The sequence below is a fragment of the Camelus dromedarius genome, unplaced genomic scaffold (genome assembly GCF_036321535.1).
Source record: "Camelus dromedarius isolate mCamDro1 unplaced genomic scaffold, mCamDro1.pat HAP1_SCAFFOLD_176, whole genome shotgun sequence".
NCBI lineage: Eukaryota > Metazoa > Chordata > Mammalia > Artiodactyla > Camelidae > Camelus > Camelus dromedarius.
The window spans coordinates 709,429-722,754 of NW_026989746.1; the positions used below are offsets into that span (position 1 = coordinate 709,429).

At 42.7% G+C, this 13,326-nt stretch overlaps 1 protein-coding gene across 1 annotated transcript in view; it reads left to right on the plus strand.

The window, feature by feature from the left end:
* The window catches only part of LOC135320516 (uncharacterized), a 140,293-nt gene extending 127,239 nt beyond the window's left edge, over positions 1-13,054 (plus strand). Inside the window, exon 31 of the mRNA XM_064483637.1 lies at positions 12,010-13,054. The gene's annotated coding sequence lies outside the window, so the exon portion shown is untranslated. The remainder of the gene's footprint in view (positions 1-12,009) is intronic.
* The last annotated feature ends 272 nt before the right edge of the window (positions 13,055-13,326 follow it).

Here is a 13,326-nt window from a genome sequence, read left to right on the forward strand (position 1 = left end):
GGCACTTACCTAGTAAACAGATGTCTTCCATAATCATCACGCACTTTTCTTGGTAGTTTTATTGCCCTACCTTTGAGATGAGGTCATTGAAGCTGGGGAGTTTGCTGCATGCCCGTGATCACCATGGAAATACCCCCACTGGTCTTTCAACCTAGACTGGTGTGGCTGTCATGTCCCAGCCCTGTGAATGGCATCATGTTGCCTCTCCCAAGCGGCCCAAATGACTGACATTGATATTCTTAATTCATAGGAAATGGTATGTGACAATAGGAGAAAAAGCTATTAAGAAATTGTTTGGAAAACTAGAACAAAATCCAATTCTTCCCCAGCTGGGGGAGCGTACCCTGTGTCACTCACCCCACTCACTGCGTGTCACCTCCTCCCTGCCGACTCTACGTTCAGAAGCCACTCTGAGTCTTTGAAGAACATTTTGCCTCATGACATTGTTGACTAGGACCTGCGACCTCTCTGTCCCTGGTTAACTCTCTCTTGAAAGCCATTTAAATTTCTTGCAGGCTCCTCCGCTCAGATGTAAGAATATTCTCTTTCAAATTCTTGATGCAGCTCCTTAATGAAGATCTCGTGAAGGAAACTTAGTCAAAACCTGGGAGTTATGCACACAGTGACTGCAACTTCAGCACTTTATGAAGTTCAGAATCAGATTTGTGGGTGACTCAGGAAAGGCTTTTTTATGGTAACAAGGGGAAAGTGAAAGGATGCAGGCTGTGTGAGACTGAAACATCTCGTTCCCAGCCAGCAAGGCACCTGCGTTCAGGATGGTGTGTGGGGAGTGCAGAAACAAAGAAAGAAGAGTTGTGATGGGAGGGAGGACAGTTAGGTACTTTACTGTGGAGGGAAAAAGTGGGTTAAGCATTTCCTGGTTGAACAAGAGGATTGTGACATGATGTGCTTGTATTTTGGAGAGAAGGGTTTTGTGGGGACAGGCCTAGGGAGAACGCTCTGTGGCTGGGGATTCAGCACAACAGAGAAACACAGAGAACCGTGCAGACCCCAAGGCCCCTGCTGGGGAAGAGGCTGCCCGCCAATTCGAGCCCTGGGGGCAGCTTCTGTCCCTTAGCTGGGGCCTCAGAGCTCCCTTCACAACCCAGTCCTGTTGATACAAGGAAAAAAACGTGAGGCATGAGAAGGGCTGTTTCCCAGGCTTTTGTTGAGCCCCTGGAATGTGTCCCACCAGATTTTGTTCCTTGGCTTTGTTCAGTAAAGTATTCAAGAGCAAGCCAGTGTTGAGGAAAGGTAGATTTATTCACAGAGACACATTGAAAGGCAAGAGAAAGGCCACGAGGTGTGGGGTTTGGGTGCTCAGATTAAAAGTAGGTACACACTCCACAGAGTGTGGGCTTTCTCCGAAGAGGGAGAGAGAGGGGTGACCGCGAGGTGGCGCTGTGTTGCTCGTTTTCTTGGGCTTGGTGGTTTCATTTGCTAATATATAGAAGAAGCAGCCTAAGGGCAAGGGGCTGGGATTCCCAGGGAGTTGGCCATTTCCCACCCTTTGACCTTTTGTGGCTAGCCTTGGGACTGCCATGGTGCCTTGGGGCATGTTGTTCACCATGTTACTATTACAATGGGTGTATAATGATGCTCAAGCTCTGCTAGAAGTTAAATCTCTTCATCCTGAGCCTCAAGGCCTACTGGGGTTTGAATCCTTCACCATTTTGATGTTAATTGCTGTGGCCTTCCTTGAATGGCTGTGCTCTGCCTATTCCATCCTGTCTCACTATGATGACACAGAGAGAGCAAAGGCAGGGCCCTGCCTGTGCTCCTGCATTTAACAGCAGGATGTGTGGAGTGGGCTTATGATGACTCTGAGTAGTGAGAAAGGTGTTTCAGATTTTGCCACGTGAGACATGGGGACCTGCCAGCAGCCATCACAGATTTATCTCAAGGGCATTATCGCTTGTGTTGTTACGGAAACAACAGGCCAGCCAAGAAACATGCACTGAGATTTATTACTCCGGCGGGCTCAGAGGGGCTTCTGTTCCGAAGCTCTGAGCACCTCCAAGACCTGCACATGAGGTTCTATAGGGTTAGTTACAAGTAAGGGGCTATTAGCCAATAAGGCTCAAACAACAAAAAGCAAGGAATCAGTACACTGAAGCTTATGAATTTGGAACAGATCACTTTACTGACAATTGTTGACCTTGGATTTACGAGTTAGCTTATTAGCCCAGTCAACTGACACTAAACTTCAGATTTACGAGTTAGCCCAGCAATACTTAGATCAGTAAACCAACATTTATCACACTTAGATTTGTGACTTAGCTCGTTAGCCCAGCTGGGCTTTTCCTTCACAGTGTCATTCATCTTTTCTATATTTCTTTTTTTTTTTTTAAGTATTTAATTCAAATTTAATATCAGGTTTTTTTGGAAAGAAATTTCTCTTTTTCTTTTCTTTGGGACTCTTTTGGGGGGGTAGGTAATTAGGTGTATTTATCTGTTAGTGGAAGCCCTGGGGCTTGAACCCGGGACCCTGTGCACGCTAAGCACACCCTCTACCACCCCCCCATGATCTTTTCTTTTTGCTTTAGTTGCCAAGAATCTTACAGCTGAATTTCTAGTCGTCCTTTAACACTTGCCCTGACTCCAGGGAATCCATTTTTATGACTTTACCTCCCCCAGGTTTCATTTAAGTATTGAATCTCCATTTTCTCTTCACTCTCAGTTTTGCCTTTTTGTTGTTATGGTTGTTAAGGTGTGTTTAAAAAATTGTTTAATTTCTCTTTTAGCAGGAGGCTGAAAGTAAATAAATATGTAAACAAACAGCACACTTAAATGCTTTTATACATTCTAAGCTGTTTAGTAGTTACTTAAAAACCGAATTGAATATTAAATTGATAACATTTTTAAGTTATTTTTTAATTTTTTACAAAGATATAGCTGATTTAAAATATGATATGTTTCAGGTGTACAATAGATGCTCCATTTATAGTTACTGTAAACATTGGCTGTATTCCCTGTGTTGTAAGATACATCCCTGTAGCGTGTTTACATAACTTGTTGCAGTTTGTATAAGAAAGTTGGGTAACGCAGAGTCTGGGGCATGGCTGTGTCTGACCCAGGGTCACGCTCACCCTGCCTGTCAGAGCCCAGGCCCTCACTCCTGTCTGCAGGGCAGCGAGTGAAGGCAGCCCTCATCAGCGCTGGCACCACCCTCTGAGCGGCAGTGACAGCAGTGTCTGTGTGTGGACGTGCAAAGTGTTTTTCCAGGAGCTTTACATGCATTTCTGCATTTAATAATTAAAGCCCTCCTGTGAGGAAGCGTTTTATGATTTTAATGAATAATACATTTTATTTTGATATTGATAGACTTCAAACCTCCGGAAAATTTACAGGAGTAGTATAGTAAACGCTTAGAAACAGTTCACCTAAAAGGGCACTATTTGTCCTTTTGTGTCTGGCTTATTTTAACATAAAGTTTCAAGGTTCATCCATATTGTAGCCTGAGTCAGTACTTTATTCTTTTGGTTTCATAATATCCTTTTTCTTTTTTTTCGTTTTTGGTCTATTTAAAAATATTTTCATTGAAGTCTAGTCAGTTTATAATGTTGTGTCAGTTTCTTGTGTACAGCACAACAATTCAGTTAAATAGGAACATACCTGTATTCATTTTCATATTCTTTTAAACATAAGTTACTATAAGATATTAAATATATTCTCCTGTGCTATACAGTATAAACTTGCGGTTTATTCTATACATACTCAGTATCTGCAAATCTGGAACTCCCAATATATTCCTTCCCACACCCTCTCCCCTCTGGTAACCATAGTTTGGTATCTATGTCTCTGTGTCTGTTTCTGTTCTGTAGATAAGTTTATCTTTTTGTGTCTTTGTTTTTTGATTTTTTTTTTTTTTTAAGATTCCACATGTTAGCGATCTCATATGGTATTTTTCTTTGTCTTTCGGGCTTACTTTTCTTTGAATGACATTCTCCAGGTCCATTCATGTTTCTGCAAATGGCATTACTTTATTATTATTTTATGGCTGAATAGTTGTTTATTGGAGAAATATACTACAGTCTCTTTATCCAGTCATCTTTCAGTGGATATTTAGGTTGTTTCCATGTCTTGCTATTGTAAATAGTGCTGCTGTGAACATTGGGGTGAAAGTGTCTTTTTGAGTTAGGGTTCCTTCTGGATATATGTCCAGGAGTGGGATTGCTGGGTCATATGGGAGGTCAATTTTTTGTCTTTTTAGGAACCTCTGTACAGTTTTCCCCAATGGCTCCACCAAACTGCATTCCCACCACAGTGCAGGAGGGTTCCCAGTTCTCCGTAGCCTCTCCAGGATTTACTGTCTGTGAACTTCTGAATGATGGCTATTCGGATTGGTGAGAGGTGAGTCTTGATTGCAGTTTTGATTTGCATTTCTCTGATAATGATATTGAGCATTTTTTTCATGTGCCTATTGGCCATTTGTATGTCTTCATTGGAGAAAAGTTTCTTTAGGACTTCTGCCCATTTTTGAATTGAATTGTTTGTTTTTCTTTCTTATTAAGTGTAAAAGCTGTTTACATATTCTGGGAATTAAGCCCTTGTCAATTTCATTTATTGCAACTATTTTCTCTCATTCCATAGATTGTCTTTTTGTTTTGCTTTTTGTTTCCTTTTCTGTGCAAAAGCTTTTAAGTTTAATTAGATCCTACTTGTATTATTTTGCTTGTATTTCTATTGCTTGAGTAGACTGCTCCAGGAAAACATTGTTGAGATGTATGTCAGATGTTTTGCCTATGTTTTCTTCTAAGAGGTTTATAGTGTCTTGTCTACATGTTTAAGTCTTTAAGCCATTTTAAATTTATTTTTGTGTATGCTGTGAGGGAGTAGACTAACTTCATTGATTTACATGCAGCTGTCCACTTTTCCCTACACCATTTTCTGAAGAGGCTGTCTTTACTCCATTGTATGTTCTCACCTCCTTTGTCAAAGATTCAATGACCAAAAGTTTGTGGGACTATTCTTGGTAATTTTGTTTATCCGTTCATTGATGGATGGATATTGTTTGTAACCTTTGGTTACTCTGAAAGATACTGCCATGAATATTGAGGTGCAACTTTTTGTGAGAATATATTTTCATTCTGTTGGCTGTACAGTTGGCCCGCCATATCTGTAGTTTCCACTTTATGGATCCAGATGGCTGATTGTAAAGGGACTCGAACATCCTTGGATTATGGTATCCAGGGTGGGGGTTTCCTGAAACGAATCCCCCGAGGATACTGAGGAATGACTCTATATGTAGGAGTGGAATTGCTGTGCCATATAATTCTAACCTTTTGAGGAAACACCAGGCTTTTCCAAAGAAGCTGCACCATTGCCCCTTTCCAACCGCTGCATATTGAGGGTTCCCATTTCTCTGCCTCCTGACCGACACTTGTTATTGTCCATGTTTTGATTATAACCATCCTAGTGAGTGTAAAATCAGATATCATTTTGATGTTGATTTCGCTAGTGATGCTGAGCATCTTTTCATATGCTTATTGGCCAATTGTGTATCTATTTAAATACTTGGCATATTTAAAAATTGGGTCGATTTTCTTTGTATTGGTCAGTTGTAAGCATTTGTTTTATATCCTGGATACTAGTCTCTTATTAGATATAGGCTTTGCAAAATTTTTCTCCTATTCTGCAGATTGTCGTTTCACTTTAGTTTTTTTAAACATTAAAACAATTTCTTTCTAGGGGAGGTAATTAGATTTATTCATTTTATTTTTCTTGCTAAGCACGCACTCTATCACTTGAGCTACCCCCTTCCCCTTCATTTCACTTTCTTGATGATGTCCTTTGTAACAAATGGTTTTAATTGTGATGAAGTCCATTTTATCTTTCTTGTTTTTCACTTGTGCTCTTGGTATTGTATCTAGGAAGCCATAGCATATCCTTGAACCACAAGGATTTAAACTATGTCTTTATTAGAAAGTTTATATATTTAGTTTTTACGTTTCCGTCTGTGATCCATTTTGAATTAATATTTTATTTGTTATATAAAATACGGGGGTCCAGATTCCAGATTAATTATTTTGCCTTCAGATACCCAGGTGTCTCTGCACCATTTGTTGAATAGACTATTCTTTCAATGGAGTTTTGTTGGCACATTTCTGGAAAAATGACTGTAAATGTAAGTTTCCCCCCTAGATATTTTATTGTGTCTCATAGATTTATGCATCCAAACTTATGCCAGTACCATAATGACTTGAGTACTATAGATTTGTAGTAACCTTTGAGTGAGTCCTCCAACTTTGCTCTTCTTTTTCAAGATTGTTTTGGCTGACCTGGTTCCCTTGCACTTCCATATGAATTTTGGCATCAGTTCTTCAATATTTGCAAAGAAGTCAGCTGGAATTTTGATAGGGATTCCATTAAATTTGTAGATCACTTTCGGGAGTCTTAACATTTTTAACAATATTGTCTACCATTCCATGAACATGGGATGCCTTCCATATATGTAGATCTTTTAATTTTTTTTTGGTGATACTTCAAAATGTTCAATGTGCAAATCTTGTAAAATTTTGTTAAATATATCTCTCATTTTATTTTTAATGCTGTTGTAATTGGAAAGGCTGAGCTTCCTAAGGGTGGGACTATATATCAATTTATTTATTTCTAGGATTCCCACACAGCAAATACACTAGATTTATATTTGCTACATAAATCTATCCACAATTCTTCCCACCCCCGTGTCATAAGAAACCAAGACCCAGGTTAAGCTACCTGAACACCTATGTGGAAGTGAGAAGTGAGACCCTTGTTTGGGGCTTTGTGCAGATTATACTGAAAGCTTATTCATTATGGCTTCATCTTAATTTCTTTTAAACAATCCTCTCAGTGTATATAGTCAGATACATTAAGAAAATGCCCTTTCGATGTGTGGAGGAGCTAAGACTATAATTTTCAAATAATTTCTAGTGAGAGTGTTGTACTTGAAACTAATTTGCATCAATCTTTGAAGATTTATGTTTCAGGAGCTTTGACTATATAATACCTGTCTTTATTCAATAACTACAACTAAATGCACAAACAACATGTAAGAGTTTGAGCAAACTGCCCCCGCCCCATACTGCTGGTTGGCTGCAGCTGTAACTGGAGTCAAGTCTTACCTATCCCAGTACGCTTGGGCGGATCTGCTCAAAAGGGTTCGTCCAATAGTTTGTCGGTAGTCTTTTGGACAAAGCCATAAAGCATTGATTTAAGGTTGCTGGAATGGAATCTATTTTATTAATATTAAGTAAGCACATATTGAGTGCTTACTGTATGTTGGGAATTGTCCCTTAGCTTCACATGAATATTATTTCGCTTAAAACCTCTCATATTTCCTTGTTATTCACACTTTACAGATAAGGAGTCTGAGGATTAGGTTTTCTCTCTTTTGGGGGGAGCTCATTATCAATGATGGGAAGTTGTAAGGAAAAAGATACTGATTCATCCAGAGAAAACATTTTTCTGAGAGTCAGCACTGAAGAGGGTGATCATTGTTTGAGTAAGACGAGCCACGGTTTGTACGGAGTCAGCATCCCTGTCCTGGTCACGGCACGTGTAGTGCTGCGTGGTGGGTGAGGCAGCGAGGCCGCGCAGGGAACGCGGATGCCAGGCCGTTGGTCTGTGCTCAGGATCAGTGGGGCTTTCTCCTAAGGGAAGTGGAAAGTCATTGTCAGATTTTAAGTAGGGGAGAGAGGTGCTCTCGTAGATCACTTTTGTCTTGTAGAATGCTTAGAAACATTTAGAAGGCTCGGCAGGAGGTGATGTGATAAGTCAGAGTAGGGTGGCTCTTTGGTGCAGCAGTGTTCAATTTTCAAGTGGTTTTCAGTCCCAGGTTTGTGGCTCAGTAGCCGTGTCACTTTGGATGACGCACTCAAGGAAGTGAAACAATTTATCTTATTAATTGAAGCAGTGATATACCGACTTCCCAGGACTTCTGTGGAGATCCAGTGAGGTAACGTGTGCACAATGTGCAGCGTGGTCCCCAGCACAGAGTCAGTGCTGAGGGAGTGCCAGTGAGAACCTGGTAGTTGAGGTTTGGGTGGTGTGACTCGTTGACTGAGGAAATTGGGCCCTGAAGGAGGGGTCCAGTCACATCTGTGAGTGATGGGACTGAGCTGGGAGAGGCAGAGAGACCTTGCCCCCCGACAAGAGGCCCTGGGCAGGACGGCTATGGGAGGAGCACCGTGAAGTCAGCTATTTGCAGGTGGAGTTGGAGGTTCCCTTGAAACATCTAAGTGCAGTTCCACAATCACAGAGGAGGTCTAGGCCCGGGCTGTGCATTTTCCTATAATCTCAATCCCTGAGGACGCCAAGTTATTGATCATTGAACGTGAAGACATACTTACAGGACAAGTGAATAGTAAGTATCATCTCTGTCATCAAAGCTCAGGTCTCTTTATTCATCACTCACTTTGCTAATTGGGTTCTTACAGAGTTCACTTCACCATCCTCACCTGGGCTCAGGCTCCACAGAAAAGATCTTGTGAGTCTCCCTCTTTTCCAGAAGAAAACACATTTAGCTGGTAGACTTCTCTACTTCGCCAGACTTAGAATTTTAGTTTGTTGATTTAATTCTGTTTTCTGTTGCCCGTCTCCTGACAGGAGAGACATTTTACCTCATGGTCAGGTTTCAATTAGCTGTTACTGAGAACTGCTGATCTGATCTATAGTGTATTTTTTCTATTAACTTTCTAGAGTACTTATCATTTTTCTGTCTTTGTCCTTTAATTTTGTTTCCTCTTCAATGTTCTATCCTATTTGGGGCCTTATTTTATTTTTTAATTAAAAAATGTCTGTTAGCAGTTTAGAAAACAAAAGCAAATAAAAAATGCACATGATAGCTAGATTTAGAATATATCTAGTGTGTTTTCTGTCTCGGCATTTGAGGGTTCTAGAAACTCTTGAAAACCTTCATTACATAAGTTCCTTAAAATGCTGATTAAGAAATTATACCTTCCTTCCTCATCTTTCAAGCTGCACAGCTAATTGTCAAGAAAGTGAGGGGAAATCCTCAGAAGCCAAGTCAAACCAGAAAGCAGGGATTCTGGGAGATACGCGAGCCTTAGAAGCCCTGGGGAACAGTTGGCTCCTGAACTGAGTTTCAGTTGCCTTGACAGGAGTGCAGGAGGTTAGCCCCAGGCCTCTCACACTGGGAGTTGGATGGCTTTTCTTACGTAAGGCCAAGCACATCCTGAGAATTCTGCTTTATAAAAGGGTGAATTAGAAAGAAAATTAAAAAAGCATTCCTCAAGGCAAGGAAGTAAGGAAAGTCAATTTTTTTGGAAGCGGGGAAAAATAACATATCCAATGTAAGTATTTAGTTTAAATCTGTTCTGGCATGAGAGTGACAACAAACTCCTGGCAGAAAATCACAGCTCCTCCCGGAAAGAGAAGTTGTGTTTTGAATGAATCAGTGGGCAGCCATTCCGAAAAAGTTCTCCAGAGTCTTCTGGATCAAGATACTGGACCCAAACACCTCCCTTCCATGGTCTCATTTAAATAACCAGAAAGGTTTTAAAGGAAAGAAGCCATAATCATAGTTCTATTTATTGACATTAATATATGCTAGGAATTCAGAGGTGACTATGGAGTTGTCTCCTCTTTTATGGACTTTACTTTCTATTTGACATAGTTGGGGAACTTGGTTGAGGGTGGTGTTAGTCTGTTGCAATTAGCCAGGATAGGAGATTAAGAAAGCAGTGAAGGGCGGGTGACATTTTTAGCTGAGGACAGTCCTGTTCAGTTGGTTTGTAATTGCAGGCTCGTTGAGTTGTCACTGGAGGGAATTGATCTTATGGAGTTTGGACTTAACTCAGGCCTCTTCAGAATGGACAAGTGAACCTGGAAAAAGACAGTCAAATTTGTGCAGACATTAAAGTCCACGTGAACGTGCTGTATCCCTGAGCCAAAGATAGGACAAGTAGGCAGCACTTCTTGAGGACAGAGGAGTGGTTTTTAAGGTTCTTCAATAATGAACCAGGGAACCGGGATGGCCAGTTGTCAAACTGTGACGTTGCTCTTTGGACGGTGTACCCACCGAGGTTATTGGCCGTTTATAGGTTTCCATTTCTCTTTAATGCATGACAGGTGATGAGGACGTGGGCATACTATTTTGACACCTTGTACCTGCCTAGAAGCGCGGGCACAGCTACGGCTGCGCCTTACATCTTGCCGCCCATCCCGCTCCCTGGTTCCGTGATCACGGCCGAGTGGTTCCTTGATGACCTGTCCGTCTCCTCTGTGACAACGTAACCCAACAAAATACCGGAGCGTATTAGCTTGGCTTAGTATTTTTCCATCCTTCCCTTCGAATGATGATGACTGATAATGGACCCAGTTACTTTTGCAGATGATTTACACATAGGGCTTTCAGTACAAACCTCATAATCCCCACTGTGTGATCTAGAGAAGAAAGTGACATTCTTTCCAAATTGTTTTGTTGCACTTATGTGGGAAAATGATGTACGTTTGAATATGTATTTCCTCTCTGAATCATCATGGCTAGAGATGAATATTTGTAGACATGAAATGAGTTTACTGTATTTGAACTGTATGGTCCCCTAAATTCTCCCCAGCTTTTTAAAGTCATCACTGGAGTGCTACCTCCAGAGTGTCCCAAAGCATCCACCACTGCCTGTTCTTCGGACACTGTGAGTTTCCAAGTTGGAGAAGGCTGCTGGCTGTTGAGGCATTCTCTGGCACATCTCTGGCTGGCTGATGTGAGCTTAGCACACAAGACTTGGCAGACAGTATCTAACCATGGTCACGTCCATTTCTGGAACACTCATTTAGGATTTTACACCTATGCTAGGGGCATACGTTATTTCATTTAGTTTTCCCAACAATCATAATTAGATTTTATCACCTGTATTAATAAGGAAACTGTGAAAGCGAGTGACGTGCAGACTTTGGACTGGAACACGGGTCTTTCTGATCCCTGTCTCTGTTCCCTCCCCAGCCTATCCTTCCAAATGGCCAGGAGACTCTTCCTCAGTCTTGAGTTTCCCCCTGATGTTACCACTGTCTTTGTTTCTGGAGAGGAAAACAAGTCTAAACTTACTTTCCAGTTGGAAATGGAATGGAGAGTTAACGTTGGAAGCCGGGAGAGTCTGTCCTGTGATGAAGCGGTCTCCGAACCACTTCCATTGGGACTTCACGTCACTGTCTGGGCCCCTTGCACAGCCTGTGCACAGGTGATAAGCCAGATGTGCCGAGCAGTCCTCCCGGACAGGGCAGCGGGTTGGAAATGAGTTTGGGTATTTGGTTTCATTACATAGGTTCCTGAGGGCCTTGGCCTGGCACTTCGAGTGGGACCACTCCCTGTCCCACAGACTCATGCTCTGGGCCCGTGCAGACCTAACGTGGCCTCAGCCTGAGACTCAGTGCCCGTGGTGATGAGGAGCATTTTAGTCCAGGGTCTGCCGGAGGCTCTGACACTTCTGGGCAGTGGGAATTTGTCCAGGATGATAATAAATCCTCCCCGAGATTCAGATTTCCTTGCCTGTGAGCCGGGGTAGTAATATTTTCTGAAATGATTGTAATGATTCAGTAACGGGCACAGCGTGTGCTGGCAGGTAGCTGGTGTTTAAGGAGTAGAAGTCGCAGTCACTCTGTCAGCATCTCACTGTGTGCTCTGTGCTTTGAGAGGTTGTGTGTTTGATGAAAGTCCCGCCCAAACCCTAGGGTGTAGATGAACTGTTGTTCCTTTACTTTCCCGTCCTTTTCCTCTTTCCCTTCTCTGTGTCCCATGTTTAGGTAGCAGACTCCTCTGTTTCAGGTAATACGGGCCTTTCTAGTAAAAGGAGAGGAGGAACGCGGAAAGGTGGGGCCCAGAGGGGGTCTGGAGCGTCTGCACAGCGCTGCTTCCCTGCATTTCTGCATCCGGTCCCATCAGTGCACGAAGTCAGCCTTCCTCTTCCTTCCTGTGTCATTGGGTCTCTGTTTTAAGGGAAAATTTTTTACGGGTTTTTTTCACTTACATGTTTCGTTCAGATGCTTGTTGCTTTTCTCCCTGTGCTTCAGCATTCCTAGGAGAGAATTCAGCAGTGCAGCATCCTCTCCGAGCTCTATGAGTTGATCGGCTTCCACCGCAAGTCCGCCTTCTGCAAGCGGGTGGCCCCCGTGCAGCGCGCGGCCCCCTGCATCACGGAGCCTGGCGGGAAGGTCTGCTACCGACTCCTTCTGCAGACGCTTCCTGGCTACAGTCTGTCGCTGGATCTGCAGGACTTCAGCAAAGGTGTTGGAACTAAAACATTGCTTCAGTCCCATTAACCATGCCTGGTTTGGGCCCTGCTGTCCTGTCTCATCAGGGTGAATCCTGATTCGTTTAGAAAAGGGCTCAGCAGACTTTTTCTGTCAAGGGCTTGGGAGTAAGTATTTCAGTGTCTGCAAACCTCCTGATCTCTGGTGCAGCTGCTCAGCTCTGCTGTTCAGACGCCAGAGCAGCCGGACATTCCACACACACACAGAGTTTTATTAACAGCGTTGGCTGGGGCTGGATTCGGTGTATGAACTGCAGTTTGTCCCCACAGCTCCTCACTATTGACGCCTGCACCAGAGCGTGCATTTGCGACAATGGGTGAACCTGCACTGACACGTCATCATCACCCAGAGCCCAGACTTGACACTAGGATTTACACTTGGTGGTGTGCACTCTGTGGGTTTGGACAGATGTGAAATGACATGTATCCGCCGTCACAGCATCATACAGAGTAGTCTGTCTTAGTGACCTTAAAATGCTCCGTGCTGCACCTCATTCATTGCTCCTTCCCCTCTAGCCTCTGACAGCCACTGATCTTTTACTCTCTTTGGTGTTCCCTTTCCCAGAACACCATACAGTTGGAATCAGACAGTTGCGGAACCTTCCCAGATTGGCTTCTTTCACTTAGTAATATGCATTTAAGGTTCCTCCATGTCTTTTCCATGCCTTGATAACTCATTTCATTTTAGCACTAAATAATAGTCCACTTTCTGGCTGGACCACAGTTTATCCATTCACCTACTGAAGAAGAGCTTATTTGTTTCTGAGTTCTGGTGATTATGAATAAAGCTGCTATTAACATCTGTATGCAGATTTCTTTGTGGACATAAGTTTCCATTTCGTCGAGTAAACACCAAGGAGCACAGTTGCCGGATCATATGTTAGGAGTACGTTTAGTTTTGTAAAAAATTGCCAGACCGTCTTCCAAAATATCTGGGCCATTTTACATTCCCACCAGCAATGCATGAGAATTCCTGACGCTCCACATCCTCACCAGCATTCGGTGCTGTCAGTGTTCTGCGTTTTGGCAGTTCTGACAGGTGTGCAGTGATACCTCGCTGTTTCAGTCTGCATCCCCT